Source organism: Pecten maximus, chromosome 11 (genome assembly GCF_902652985.1).
Source record: "Pecten maximus chromosome 11, xPecMax1.1, whole genome shotgun sequence".
Lineage (NCBI taxonomy): Eukaryota > Metazoa > Mollusca > Bivalvia > Pectinida > Pectinidae > Pecten > Pecten maximus.
Genome location: NC_047025.1, coordinates 33,803,481 through 33,818,378, shown reverse-complemented (window position 1 = coordinate 33,818,378; position 14,898 = coordinate 33,803,481).

The window sequence follows — 14,898 nt, the reverse complement described above, 5'->3', positions numbered from 1 at the left end:
TGGAAATTAGCTGTATCGATTCCAATTCATTCAAAATTTAAATAATTATCTTATGAAGACAGAATGTGCCAACCATTTCGTTTCATGTTTTTATTTTCATTTCAGCAATTGCAATGACAGAGCCGTTTAAAGCAGGCACCATAAATTGCTTATACAAATCCTCTCTGTTGTGATTCAGAGGCGAAATATAAAGAGGATACATTAAATTTAAACAATTAATCAGTGAAATAGAGCTATTTACAATTGATGTGCCAACAATAAAACTGGTGTTAACAGTAGCGTTCACCCAGAATATATATGTTCATTGTAGGTAAAAACCAACTAGTTAGTCTATCTTATTCATGAAAGAAAAAGATTTGTTCTGAAAACAAAAATTCCAATTAAAGGGAGATGGTATCTTTGCGGACATAGATAAACTATTGTACAGTTGTGATTTTAGGAAATAGATGGGAGCACATGTTCGGTTAGCAAAACACATCAACTTTCTCTTGAAACAACTGCTAACATATCCGGAGAGAAATGGTTTTGGTAGTTGATAACGAATGCGAAGGCTGTTTGTATGGGAGCGTGTCGCCTATGTAGTTTGCCTTTTTTTGGTGTCATTTCCTGTACGCTAAAGCAACTATAACATCATTGAATTACAAAAGAAAATATTATTCACGTGCAAACCGCTCAGCACGCTCACGCGACATTCCTACCATATCAACAGAATGATTAATACTGGGTTCGCTGGCGTTATAACTGTTCGAGAAATAAATGGTACCCCGGGAGTTGTAACTATTCAATTTGTTTCTTCTTTCCATTTTACTGATTTATACCGGAAACAGGTAACAAACATTCATACTCACTTGTTAAATATAATATAACACCATTAACAAAAGGTTAAAAATGCTTTTAAGTTTTAAGATATACACATAATTTGAATATTCGAATTCTTAAATTGTTAAATTATCAACAACAAAGCTACTGTATTGATACTTACGAAATAAGAATGCTGGTATACTCAAATTTCTGCAAGTAGCGGTTCACATTTTCCTGTTTTCTTTGATGTAAATGTTATATGTTTGAACCAATGGTTAGCGGATCGCTTTTTCTTTTTATGTATGTGCAAATCATATTTAATCATGCGTGACTTTTGCAGCTATGTAAAATACATCATTTTAGTATACGCAATAATTAGGTGATATTTTAAGAGATATTTTATGTTAGAAGATGCTCTAGCAAGTGATGTCTTATTGCAATGGTATAAAACATTATGCCTTGGTTGAATTACAACAATATCCTAATATCACTGAAAAGAAGATGGACGTATGATTGGTTAATAAAGAGTGGTAAGTACATTTTTAAAGATCGAGAGTATTGGTGTTCGTTTATAAATAACGCATTTACAAACAAACATTAACGATTTTCTTTCATTTAGTGTTGATCATAAAATCTACACTCTTTAAAAACACAGCGAATGCTTTTAATACAACTAAATTGATATCATACCATTCGCTTACAAATGAAATAATTTAAATTTTCGAAAAGGTTTTAACAGATATGCTATATATGTTTATAGAATTGAAATAAAAACTGCTAACAGTTGTTTCAAGGCTCCCACTGAATTACTGTAATTAACTAATCTTGTGAAGCATTATTTATGTGAGAATGCAGTATGCACATGCGCCCTACGCTTTCTAATAGAGTATATTCAATCCGGACATCTGCTCCATTTAATATGGTCTATTTTATCCGGACATTCCTTGATAATGAGGGCTATTTGATCCGAACATTCCTTGATAATATCCGGACGTCTGCTGTCTTTATAATATTTTTTCTGGATATCCCTTTATAATATGGGCTTCTTTATCCGAGAGATATGGTATCTTTATAATGAGAGTTATTTTACCCGGATATCTGCACCCTTTATTACATTTTCTATATTATCCGGATAACCCTTTATAATATTGGCTATTTTATCCGGACATCTACTCCCTTTATAATATTGGCTATATTATCCGGACATCTACTCCCTTTTCAAAATAATTTTAACCAGCCATTGCCTTTATAAAGTGGGCTTTTTATATGTACATCTGCTGTCTTTTGTAATGGGAGCAATTTTATCCAGACATTTTATATATATATATGTTAACTAATTGAAAGTGTTGATGAATTTGAATGGTATTTGTATTGCTACCATACACAATATCGTAGCCCTATCTAGTAGTGACAAACATATCTATGTATCGACAGCGAATCCACTTGAGTGTACATAATATATAAATTCACATTAAAGTAAGGCGTATTGAACAAACTCAAGTATCAGACTATAAACTTCATGCTATCCTTTTTACTCAACAACGTCTCGTCATGGTTAAAGAATGGTTAAAGAAATTATATCAACTTATTAATGCATTAATGAAAATAAAGTTAATACAAGTTCGCTTACAGTTTTATTCTTAATGTGATATCCCTATGGAGAAAACCATAAACATGAAACAACTAATATGACATTTACATTGATATTTGTGATACAAAGTTAAAATTTTAAGGGCTTATCGATCATTCGCAATAGCGATGTTTGGATTTTCGTTAATGATTCAATGATTGTTATGTTTCTGAGACTAACACCTAGATCCTATATAATTATAGCTACTGTTATCAATGTTATCACTACGCGCCTTAGTACTCACAACATTATAACCAGTAGGTATTAATGTTTTAATGTACAACGAATTAGGAGATATTAGCTATCTCTATGATACAAAGTGGTAACACAGCTTGAGTATTTGGAGAAGACGCCGATGGTGTGAAGACAATGAACACGCGGATTCGGTGATCAGCTGTTTAACATTAAGTTGATATCAAACGTAAATAAACCGAATTACTTTTAGAATACACCCACGTCGACAGGTTTAAGGCTGGTAGATTTTGATGACACCTCTAGCCACATGTAACACCCACCTAATGGTTAACAGCTCCTGCAGGTTACCAAGGAAATCACTCCATGTGTTTAACATGTCAGAACAGTGCAGGTCAGATGTACAACAACCATTGGTAAACAGTTTCCCTTCGTTCAATATATATATATATATAAGTTGGTTCAGTACGACACCGTGTAAGAGTAAGCGTTTTTGGTAAACTAGTGCGGGAATAAGGCTTTATATTGGGAATAATGTCAATCGTAAATAAAAAATATTTAATTTCCAAAATACACACTTGGCTCTAGATGGACGAACGAGCTGATGGTGCGTGTTTGTCTTCATTAGTTGGCATATGTAGATATGTAATCGCTTGAGTGTATTTTGTACAACCTTTGCATTACGAGGGGAGGATTAACCCGTTATAATAGTACTATTGTCAACCCTGTATTTTCTATACGACATGGTGTCGTTAACGCATGTATGGCAAGACATTAAGGACAGAAAAATCCTGGACGCACTAGTAAATTTTATAGCGACACTACATCATAATTCATTTTCGTAAGGCATTCTTTCAACGCATATTGTCTGTACTATTTAATTCGTGTAACTGGGTCATCTTGCTATATACAAGCTGTAAACGTCTCAACAATACAGTAAAATTTATGTTTCAGATAAATTATTTATCACAGAATATTGTGAATACAACTGAACTTGTTTTGTAGGTAATTACTTCTATTATGAGGCTTCAGTTTAATTTCCTAGATATAACCCTGTTGGGTTTTAATTCATTTCGCAATTCATCACTATAAGTAACGTGCTTATTCTCTGAACATATTCATATCATAGTTTATGTTATATCTCATTCAATATCACTCATTCCGCCGTCAGAATGAAACCAAAATACTGTAAATCGTGCAAAATTAAAAACTTAGATGAAAAAACAGATCTCACAGATGTGTTAAATTTCAGAAAATGTCAAATTAAAATGTTACCCAATGCCAATTCTTTCTGAGATTTTTTAAATTATGATGTCGTTTATCAACCTCGATTACAATGAGAATATCACACATCACATTAGACTAGTACAGCCTAACATACTGGGAATATGACATTGCTATTAAAGCTGTGAGATAACACACCAGTTTTAGTGATGATATTTGGAATTCCACCAAATTGATCAAATCAATATTCTTCACTATATGACAGATAAAGCGATATATGTAATAGAGTGAACCTCGTATGCTTATATTATTGACCAATCAGAAAGATACATTCTATTCACTGCATTAAAAAGGATGACATTTCATTCATATTCTGATGAAATAATACAAAATAATTAAGTGATTGCTTTTATACATATCCGCAATATATTCAAACTTATTTACTAGTTATACGATTCATCACGTGACGACGTGACCGTAGACAGACCCTTCTAGATTGAAGTGGTTAACGGCATTATGGTGCAGATTTGTCTATTCAATGCGGCACACAACCTGTAACGGATGTAAGAACAGGTGAATTGTACCATTCAATATAAACCTAAGTACATGTATTAGGTACAGTACAATATTTTCCAATAATGCTAATTCAACAGTATAGTCTAGGACCCGTCAAGGTTGAGGTCCAAACGAGCGGAAATAATATCAAGGGAAGTTCAAGATGGCCCTAAACTAATAATAAACTATTTTTAACAAACTAAAATTGAACTAATACTGATCGATTTAGTAAATATCGAACAATATCAATAGAAATTCACTTTTATATATGAAACCAAATATTGTCATTTTATCAAATTTAAGGAAAAACAGCCAATATGGATCGTGTAATAACCCTTAATATCCCCTATGACATTATTTCCATTATCTATGGTAGAATTGTTTTCCTTGGTAATGTTTTCAACAGAACAGACTATGTTGTGATCTTTTACACCTTTCTTTTTGACGTTATCAATTATAATGAGATGATGTCATGATTTCGAGGTTAAAGACTTAATTTGCATTATTACAATAGACTTTAGTTAAATGTTAATTCACAATAATATACTGTACAAAACATATCTAACAAAGTATTGGATGATTATAAGGCATACATGGAACTCGTGGAATTTGTTAAGGCAACACACTCCTTCGTTTTGATATTGGTGTTTTGTACTGTCTTATTAATGACATTCTGTAATTGTGTTTATTTACGTCCATATTCATTTGTTTATTCAATTACATATGATCCCTGTCCAAATGGTTCCGTGTGCGTGTCGGCCGATTGCTGGCCGATCACATATGGGACTTGTAATTACACGAATTATCGTCGTTTAATCGGAACACGAGATGAAAATTGGATAATAGTGGCTATGTAGTGAAAGTGCGTGAAACTGTACTGAAGGGTTGTGTGACAACTCAGGTCCAGTCAACGCACAGGACTGCTGTATCAAATTTCCACCCCGCTGCTTCTTTGTTAATTTGTGACTGTTCCAAGAATAACTGTTTGTCTATTTTCTCGGTGGTAACTTGTCATTCCATTTAGAATTCCCCTAGCGTTATTGTCACCCTGCACAAAGGGTCAAATACAGCGATTTAATACGGGATTGACGGTTAGAGCGAAAATTAATGTTCACACGCCGCCGAAATGCCAGTAGCTCGTTATTAGCAGAGCCGGGATCCCAGTGCTTCAATTTCCCTTTCTCTCGTACAATAGCGAACAGGCAGGCCCGACTTAGGCTTTGTAGAGGCCGAGGGACGACCAGACACGGACATTCCACTACTTAAAGTCTTTAAAGAAATCAATACATTGCTAAAATGATAGAAAATTATCTATTTCTTCTGAAGCATTCCGTCAATCACGTTTGCGCAATATCTGGCTATTTACAACATGTCTAGAAAGAATGAATTGGAAATGGCATCATGCGATGGCCATCTACCGTTTGTGCATAGCCGATATTTAATAGAACTGCCTTGCGTATGCAATTTCCATCAAATTAAGCGTACATTCATCCAACTTGACAATTATTGAAATTTTGAGAATGAATACAATGAAAGATGCCTGGCATTTTATAAAATTGTAGGTGTTGGCAGCAATGTATTTATCCACGTACCTAGCAAATTATATAATGTTTCACGACTGCATTTACATAAGAAGCCCTTTATATTCCGGATATAGGGAAATAAACATAGTTCAACACTATATTTATTCCTCTAGGAAACGAAGTCCGTAATGTAAACATCACATATGATAGATGCAAGTATGCAGTGAACTATTTGAAATTGTGTATGCTATGCATCCATAATACTATCGTTATTCAGTTCCAATAGGTGATGATTGTATATTATGCCTTTGTGTTGTATAATTAATTTCTGTTTCAGCAAAGACCAATGTGTATTTAGATAACCATGTCATTTGCATTGTTTGCATTCTGTGATTGAAAGTCGTAATACCCACTCTGTCGGATCTAGCACGTAACCACTCTACATAACCTGACACAATATTATACAACTTCTGGATTAATACTGACAATGTAATAGTGATATCTGGCCAGGATTTCTTTGTGACTGTACAATATGAAATATATAATTGAACATTGCCACACTGAAATGTGATACTATGTATGATATTTCCCCATCACTATGTATTTAGGTATCAGTCGTGTGTTTTTATTTAAATGTATAATGAAGTACATATAGCATGGATTCTGCATTCGAACCGAAATGCATTATGTATTCTAACTATAAATGACCTCATTGACAAAACAGTATCAAACAGTACAAAATAAGGTGACTCTACGAGATAAAAAAAAAAAAACGCCAGGAAGAACACTTTAATGGAATTAGACTGACGACAAGACTACTGCTGGTTTGAGCTGTACATGGCATATAACACATTGCGGATCCTTAATTAGCACAATAAACCTTATAAGTCTTTTGTTAGCTTACCTTAACACAAGTATTTTTGTCACACCTAGTGTTCTGACATTGTGATTTCATAGGGGCAAGTTGAATCCATATCCTCAATGATCTATACGTTTGTATACGGCCATATGATAAAGTATTGAATGGTAAAAACTAAGGAACATCGTACTGTTTCGCCGATGAAACCACGGAGTTTGGATCCTAATAACGACGGAAACATGTATCGTGTGGAAATCTGTCCGACATCAGGCATTATACTATATCCGAATGATAACGTGATGACTTCAACTGAAATTTCCGTGGTGAAGAGTATATTTTGTATTCGTATGCAAATTTAAGAATATTTGTGGGGTTTTTCATGACTGATTGGTGCATTTTGTAGCTGCTTTAGAGTTAATTTTGCCATTACAATGGTATCGCAGTTTACATTTACCATGTGATAAAAAGCTTCATCAAACGACGCACAATGGCTGCCTTCCATCTGCATTAATTATAGTCGAGACCATCAACGAACCCAGAAATCTACAAATACTCAGAACAAATCACAAGGGAAGAAACAAGAACAATGCCGTCATTGATTCCGAAATGCTAAAAGCAACCAAAGGACCGTTCGCACTAATGCTTAGAATGGCTTGGCATGGAAGCCATTCTCATGTTGTATGTATGTCTATAATGACTGAGGAATAGAGTATTAGTAGACCCGAGAAGACTCGTGTAGTAGCACTTGTAGACATGGGGATCTCCGTGACATAGAAAATTGACAAAAACGAAGAAAACCCATAAAGATGGAGCTGCAAGCTATAGAATTAACAAACGTTGGCGACATCTTCTTCCCCTATGAATTGTCTGATGAGGTCAAGTTTTCTCCTGCCATAGTTTAATAACCATGGTCAAGCAGAGTCAGACATAACGAAAAGTGACATGAAGAAGATGGAGGTGATAACGACACTGTTTTGACCGTGTTTACGACACTGCAACAAGGCTACTGGTAAACACACAACAGGCTGAACACTTGTTCCGTTAAGAAATGGGATGTATGAAGACTTGGCTCCATGTTAAACCACTGTGTGGTGAGACAGAATGATACTACCAACCTCACTGAAATGCGTAGGCACGGCCGATATGCGGGCATTGGTCACGAACAATGACTCCGATCTTTCATACGGGTAACATGACAAATTGAGAGGAAGATGAAGACAAGTTACTCATGTTACCGAATCAAAACTGCATGACACATATTCAAGATTAATATCAAATGTAAGATTTTATAGATACAAAGTATCTTTCTGCATGATATTAGCAATGAAAGACTTTGCCATATAGCAATTTATCTTACAAGAAAACACGTATCTAAACAATACAGACATGTTCAATATGATCAAGCAATGTTCCATACAATAAGGTAATTTGCATACGAAATGTTCTATATTCCTTTTATGAAATAAATGAAATGTGTAAACATTTTAGGATAGTGCAATACCTATGTAAAAAACGAGAAAATATCTTAAGATCATTTCATAAATGATTTAGCTTACATATTGTTTGATGAAAATCACAATAAAGTTGTTTTGGTTTCCTTGTGATGTCTTGAATGTAGAATTAGCATATTGCGCAACACAGGTTTTTACACTAACACACAAACATGTATATATGTTTCAGACATGGAAAAGTCAAATGTGTGTTCAGGGAAATCATGACCTGCAAACGCTTCACACAAATACTAGTTTCTCTCAAGGACGACAATAATGTCACAGGTAAATCACATAACAGACACTAGCTAGGAAAGTCGTGTTCCTCGTCGGGAACAGTTGTGCCAAGCTACAAGGTGACTGTAATTATCCTTACTTTATGCCATAGCTGGAGTTAACAAAGGCACATAACTGGGAAACATGGTAAAACAAGCTGGCATGAATGTAATTAGCTTTCCGTTTTATCACTTGAGGGAAGTTATGCAAGCACCTGACTTATCACGACACACAATACCTAGACTAGCTGTACATACTGTATATGTATGGTATGTACATGTTATGTTTAATTATTTTCATTCTCTGTAAACTGAAATATTTTTACAATTGATTTCGTAAAGTTGAGAGACATAATTCTGTCTCCTACATTGCGTTGTTTTGTATAACCACTATTAGTATGCTATATAATCATTGTACTCGTATCCGAACATTTAGAATGAAGAAGAGTACATCTAAAAAACACCGATTCATACATTGATTACAGAAAATTCTAAAACTGAATTAAAAAAGGTCTACGCCAAAATCAAAACAAATACATTATTACATCGATTATCGCCAAGATATGACTATTATGGTTAGGAAACGAAAAAAATGGAGAAGATGAATATATGAAAAAATATACCCTCGGTCTGTTGCCCTCAGACTTGAGACGGAGCATGCGCACATTTTATTAGACGCACGGCAGTTAATAGCATTTTGGACAAATATCGTTTTAGCCAATATATTTTATATTTTAAAGGAGCTTTGTCGATTTCCAGTCACTGCCATTCGATACACAATAGAATCGACATATACCTTAATGGAAGCCATCGTATTTCATACAAAACGCTTTCGTATGTGAACGGTTTCCATGGACCCAACGGAGAGCTGGGGTTTCTTCTTGACGTTTAACAGTAAACAATTGATAGTCATTCGAAATGTAATACTAGTTCAATAACAATCATATTAGATAAAAACAAATGTAATGTTTTGATGGTATTGTCACATATATTGTACAAAGCCACATTTTATTGAATATCGAGGTGAATCTCGTCCTTGAAAAACCCATAATCGACAAAATGTGGCTGTGTGAAATCCTTGAAAACTGGATGTTATCTACACGGACAATATTGTGACCTTTATTCATCCCTTTTGTATTTTCATTAGTAATACCGTTACTAAATCGCACGTTTCCGTGTTAAGCTGACCAAATATGTATGAATGAAATAGATACATTGTATGTGAAACCTTTTGTGCGGTGTGAAGTCATAGCGCGATAAAAAAAATCCTACGTGTTCAATGCTTGTTAGTGTGCCTAGATGCTCCGTTGCCATCACCCTTGTTCTCATTCTGATAGTATGGCTTGTCCTGGATTTGACTTGGGTATCGTGGATGAAGCTATCGGAATACATGGGCCTATATTCATGAAACCGTACTCGTACTCAAATACCTTTGATGGTAGATCTTATTTTAACTAATATTTTTTAACGAGTTGAAAAAATATCGGAAAAATTTCAAGTGAAATATTTTTTTGTGTTAAGGTTTGTCTTTTAAACTGCCAGATTGATGTGAGATTAAAGCTAGTTGGCTTGAGCACAGAATTCATGTCTGATAATGAGAATGGTTTCGGGCCGTTTTCTTTGTTCAAATCTGTTTTTTGTCCTCGATTGTTGTGTTGGTTGTTTTTGTTTTCTAAGATTTTGCAAAATATGTGATATGTACTAAATCCGTGTTTAATGTGCTTGTCACTGATGTTTCGTTTGTATCAACCCTTCGGACAGTCGGCAAGCCTTCTACAATGAATGATACCACCTCTGATTCAGTTCTTACACGCGGTGGATATGTGCCTTTTTGAACGATGCCATACTGATCAGCACTAGTCTCAAAATCTTATTTAACATGTCGTAAATTGCAAAGTAGGACATGTTTATGTTCAGGAACTTTACTTCAAATATATGATATTTTATTGTATGTTATATATCATAATGTTAATACATTGTATCACCATGTAATATCGATATACATTATCACATTGTAGTCCTTATTATCACACGTAAGGGAGTCGTACAATTGATGATAACATTAAAACATAACACATAAAGGCTTTGTCAGTAACAGAGTTGACTTGCGACTCAAAGCTGACTGAATGATCAGTGACTGATGACGTATCGAGGTGTGAATTCGATTATCCAGTCACTACAATCGCTATATTCCTACATATTCTGTAAAACAATTACTTTTAAGTAAGTTTAGGTAGTTACTGTCGACGAGTTGATGGCTTTGTTTGTGTGAGATAGACTGACAGTTGTTACACGTAATATTGACATTTATTTATCGTTGGACCCACGTCTCCGCCTCAGTAACACAGCTTTAGAGAGAGTCAACAAAACTGTGACTTGCTGAAAATTGCCGTATCGCTATCTATGTATTCCGATGTAAGAACAACCATTTATCTGACTCTCGGGTGGCACAGTGGTAACATACTCGCCTTTCACCTAAGCAGCCGGGGCTCGACTCCTCGATCGGATATGAAAAGGTATGGAGTCATCTGCCCAACGACGTGGGTTTTCTTACAGTACTCCAACAGTGAGATCCCTCGCATGCTTCCATTGAGGTCAAAACGTCTTTTTGGCTCCTCTGCTCAATGTTTATGTCTAAATGTAACCTTTGTCGCCCCCTGTGGGCAGATTGTATTGTATTGTATTGTATTCATTTGTTTTGCAATTGGGGTAAAAAAAAGTTGCATTATGTATCAAGTTTGCATGCACCATTCCTTAGAAATACTGTAAACGTACTTATTTTAGCGCAATCAAATTTTAGCGTATTTGCAGATTTTAGCGAGTTAGCGCATTGATGAATTAGCGCATCCACAGAACTTTCTATAGTAATAGAACGTACAAAAAGTAATTAGCGCAATAATAATTTAGCGCAAGGCTTCCAGCGCGAAAAGCGCTAAAATAAAATTACCGCTAAAATATGTACGTTTACAGTAGTGATATATTTCCACTCTGATTGATTTCCAATGCATTAGTTGACTTATTTGTTCCTTTGAGGTCTACATTTGTCAATACACTAAATAATAATATTGTTATTTTGTATTTGTTTGGGAAAGGGCGTTGATAAGTTGCAAAAACTTGTGCCCAATCCCTTTGTACGTTTTGACAATAAAATATGCTTGAATCAAAAACTAACTAATACGGTCGCGTTTTCTATTGTAGAATTGAGAGTGATGTAAATGACAGGGTCAATTGATCAGTATTCCTTAATTTGGAGATGTTTTAAATGAATCCAATGGGTTTTTGTTTTGCGAACAAAATAATAATAAAAGGAATTTCATTAAAATAAGGATTATTGAAGATCACAAATGTACGGTATATTTGTTGTTGTTGTTGGAGCCAAATTTGGGGTAATCTAAACCATGTCATCGTCACCAGTGATATCACGATCGTTTAGACTAGAATAATAGTTGTATAGATATATTATAGCGGAGCAATCATGACATGTTGTTGTTACTTTAACAAGATATAAGCACAGATGTCAATGTTTACATTCAACAAATCTGGTTTTCTGCGCATGCGCGCGCAAATGTTTTTCTCGGAAATTTGCATGTTAAATCGTCGATCGACACTAAGAGGATTCCCTAGAATTATCTTTTTTTTATTCTAGGCGTTTGATATCGTCAAAATTTATGCCGATTTTCAACTGTGAAATAGTTTCCCCCGAATAGTCGCATTAACTATCTTTATTTTACCTATTCATTCATCAAGTGTATTCATTCCTTCCGACGACCGTAGCGTACTAATGCGTAATGGTCAAATTGACCATGTCCACGCGCCCCTTCAGGAACCTTGTCAACAATCGAAATTATTAAATGTTGTATAGCTGAATGCTGAATTGAGGATATAAGCTACTACTAGGTTGTTATCAATATCAATTAGATCATTTAAATAATGACGTCACAAATCATCTTGAAACATGCCCCAAAATGGCAAATGTTCACAACAATTATCCTGTTTCTAGTATGTGCTCGGGGAATTGTCATAATGAGTGCCATTTGGAGGATAATACACACCGTTGGTATCAGAAAGGGGGAAGGAAACAGATAATTAATGCCTACTTAAAAAACAAGTCCCATGCGCAGCTTTTTGCTGCCGTGAACCCTGTGACCTTTAGGCCACTGTCGGTAAAAAATAATAATGTGAATCACCCAGTTACAATATACATGTATTTTAATTAAAAAAACAATGAAAAAAACCCCACATAATTAAGGTGGATAGTTTCCAAAAGTTATCCAGACTGTATATCACCATAGAAAATGTATGAAATTAAAATGGTTCCGGCCGTGGAAAGGATGTGCCTTATACATTTGTTCTTCTTGTTGAATATAATTGGGTTTAGGGATCATACGAAGTAGGATGTTCAATACTTGAATACTTCACTTAAATTTCTTTTGACAAGCATTTCACTTATCGATAAATCGACCTAGCAAAAACATAGTCAGTGTCAATTGTCTCCTGGTAGTAGTTGGTGAATACCTCACTGAATAACATACAGGATGCCCGTCTCATGCCATCTAGAGCAATAAGGGTAAAGCGTCTCTCCCAAGGATACCATCACGTCTGTACATACCGGCCCGTTTCTTAGCTTCCCGAGAAACAATCCACCACAGTTAGGGATCTTCACCTGAGGTTAATATTGTGGCCTCTTATACATATTCGAGTCTTTCCGTTATACCATAGCAAAATCGGGGCCCAATCATACTCGATACGCAAAGGTGCTGCGGAAATTGCCAAATGATTACCGGTTAATTTATTAATACTTAAGTATCATACAATCATACAAAACAACGCAAGGTTCCTACATAACAAGTCGCTGAATTGGTGTCGTGAACCAAAAGAGATTAACCAGAAAGTTGATATCAATGCATCAAATTATATAACAGTCAGTTTATATCGCAGCTACGGTAATCTTCAAATCATATAATAAATAGCCAGTTTATATCGTAACTACGGTAATCTTCCAATCATATAGTAAACAGCCAGTTTATATCGTAACTACGGTAATCTTCATATCATATAATACACAGCCAGTTTATACTGTAACTACGGTAATCTTCAACTCATATAATACACAGCCAGTTTATACTGTAACTACGGTAATCTTCAAATCATATAACACACAGCCAGTTTATACTGTAACTACGGTAATCTTCCAATCATATAATAAACAGCCAGTTTATACCGTAACTACGGTAATATTCAAACCAAATAATAAACAGCTAGTTTTTAAGTTACATGTATTCGATACAACAATCTTGCCCTCACGACGGCCATGTATGAATATTTGTAATAATATGGTGTATGAATGTATCGACTTACGTCTTACCAAACGGCACTAACGAGAAACGCACTGCGTGTTAAATAAGTATATCAACTATCCCGAGAATATGTCCATGCTTCCAGCACTATACTCTAACGTCCTTCAATGACTGGTGATCTACTTTTAATCACTGCACCATCAAATGTCAAGATTTTTGTTTGTTTGTTTGTTTTATTTTTTGTTTTTTATTTGATGTTTCCCTCATTCGTTAATTTTTCGAACTTTCAATTCCGAAAAATTGATTGTTAAAAATAAACAACCAGACAATTTACTTCAAGAAAGTTAACATTCATGATTAATCAAATGCTTGTACAAGTACTGGGCTTACCCTTGGATATAATTAATTATAAAGTTTTGAAGCACTGCAACAAAATACACACAGTTGGCTAGAACTTATTTAACTTATAGGTACAAGTATGTGTCCAATAATGAATTATAAACTATATCATACAATTATTAAGTATTTCTTTTATGATGATGAGAACTAACAGTACGGAAATCCAAATCATATCCGTGAATATGACGTCTTAACCTTTAGCTGATTTCTTGATATAAAAATAAAATTCGGTCAACTTATAATAATTCTAAATATTCATAAGAATGTCTTATCGTATTGATTAATTTCATTAATATAGTATTATTAATAGCTAAGTGAAAAATGAACTGAGAAATTCATAAAATAGTTCCCTGTGAATAAAAAAACCTTCGGTGTGTTCTGATTCTTGAATCGATAATAATATTACAAGTATTCCATTTGGACTTAATGCAAAGGGGTGTAGATTTGTACTAAAAATAATATAACTAAGAATCTTAGAATCAACTTAAAATCAACTTTTTTGAAAGAATGGGGTAACTTTTATTCGGGACCCAGCAAACCATAGTTTCTCTTGGTAGCTTCTACAAGTGGTGATAAAGTAAAACTGGTCCGCTTCCCACTCCCTAACCTGTATACTCAGTCCTTTGTCTTTTACCAGCTTTGTTATGCCTTCC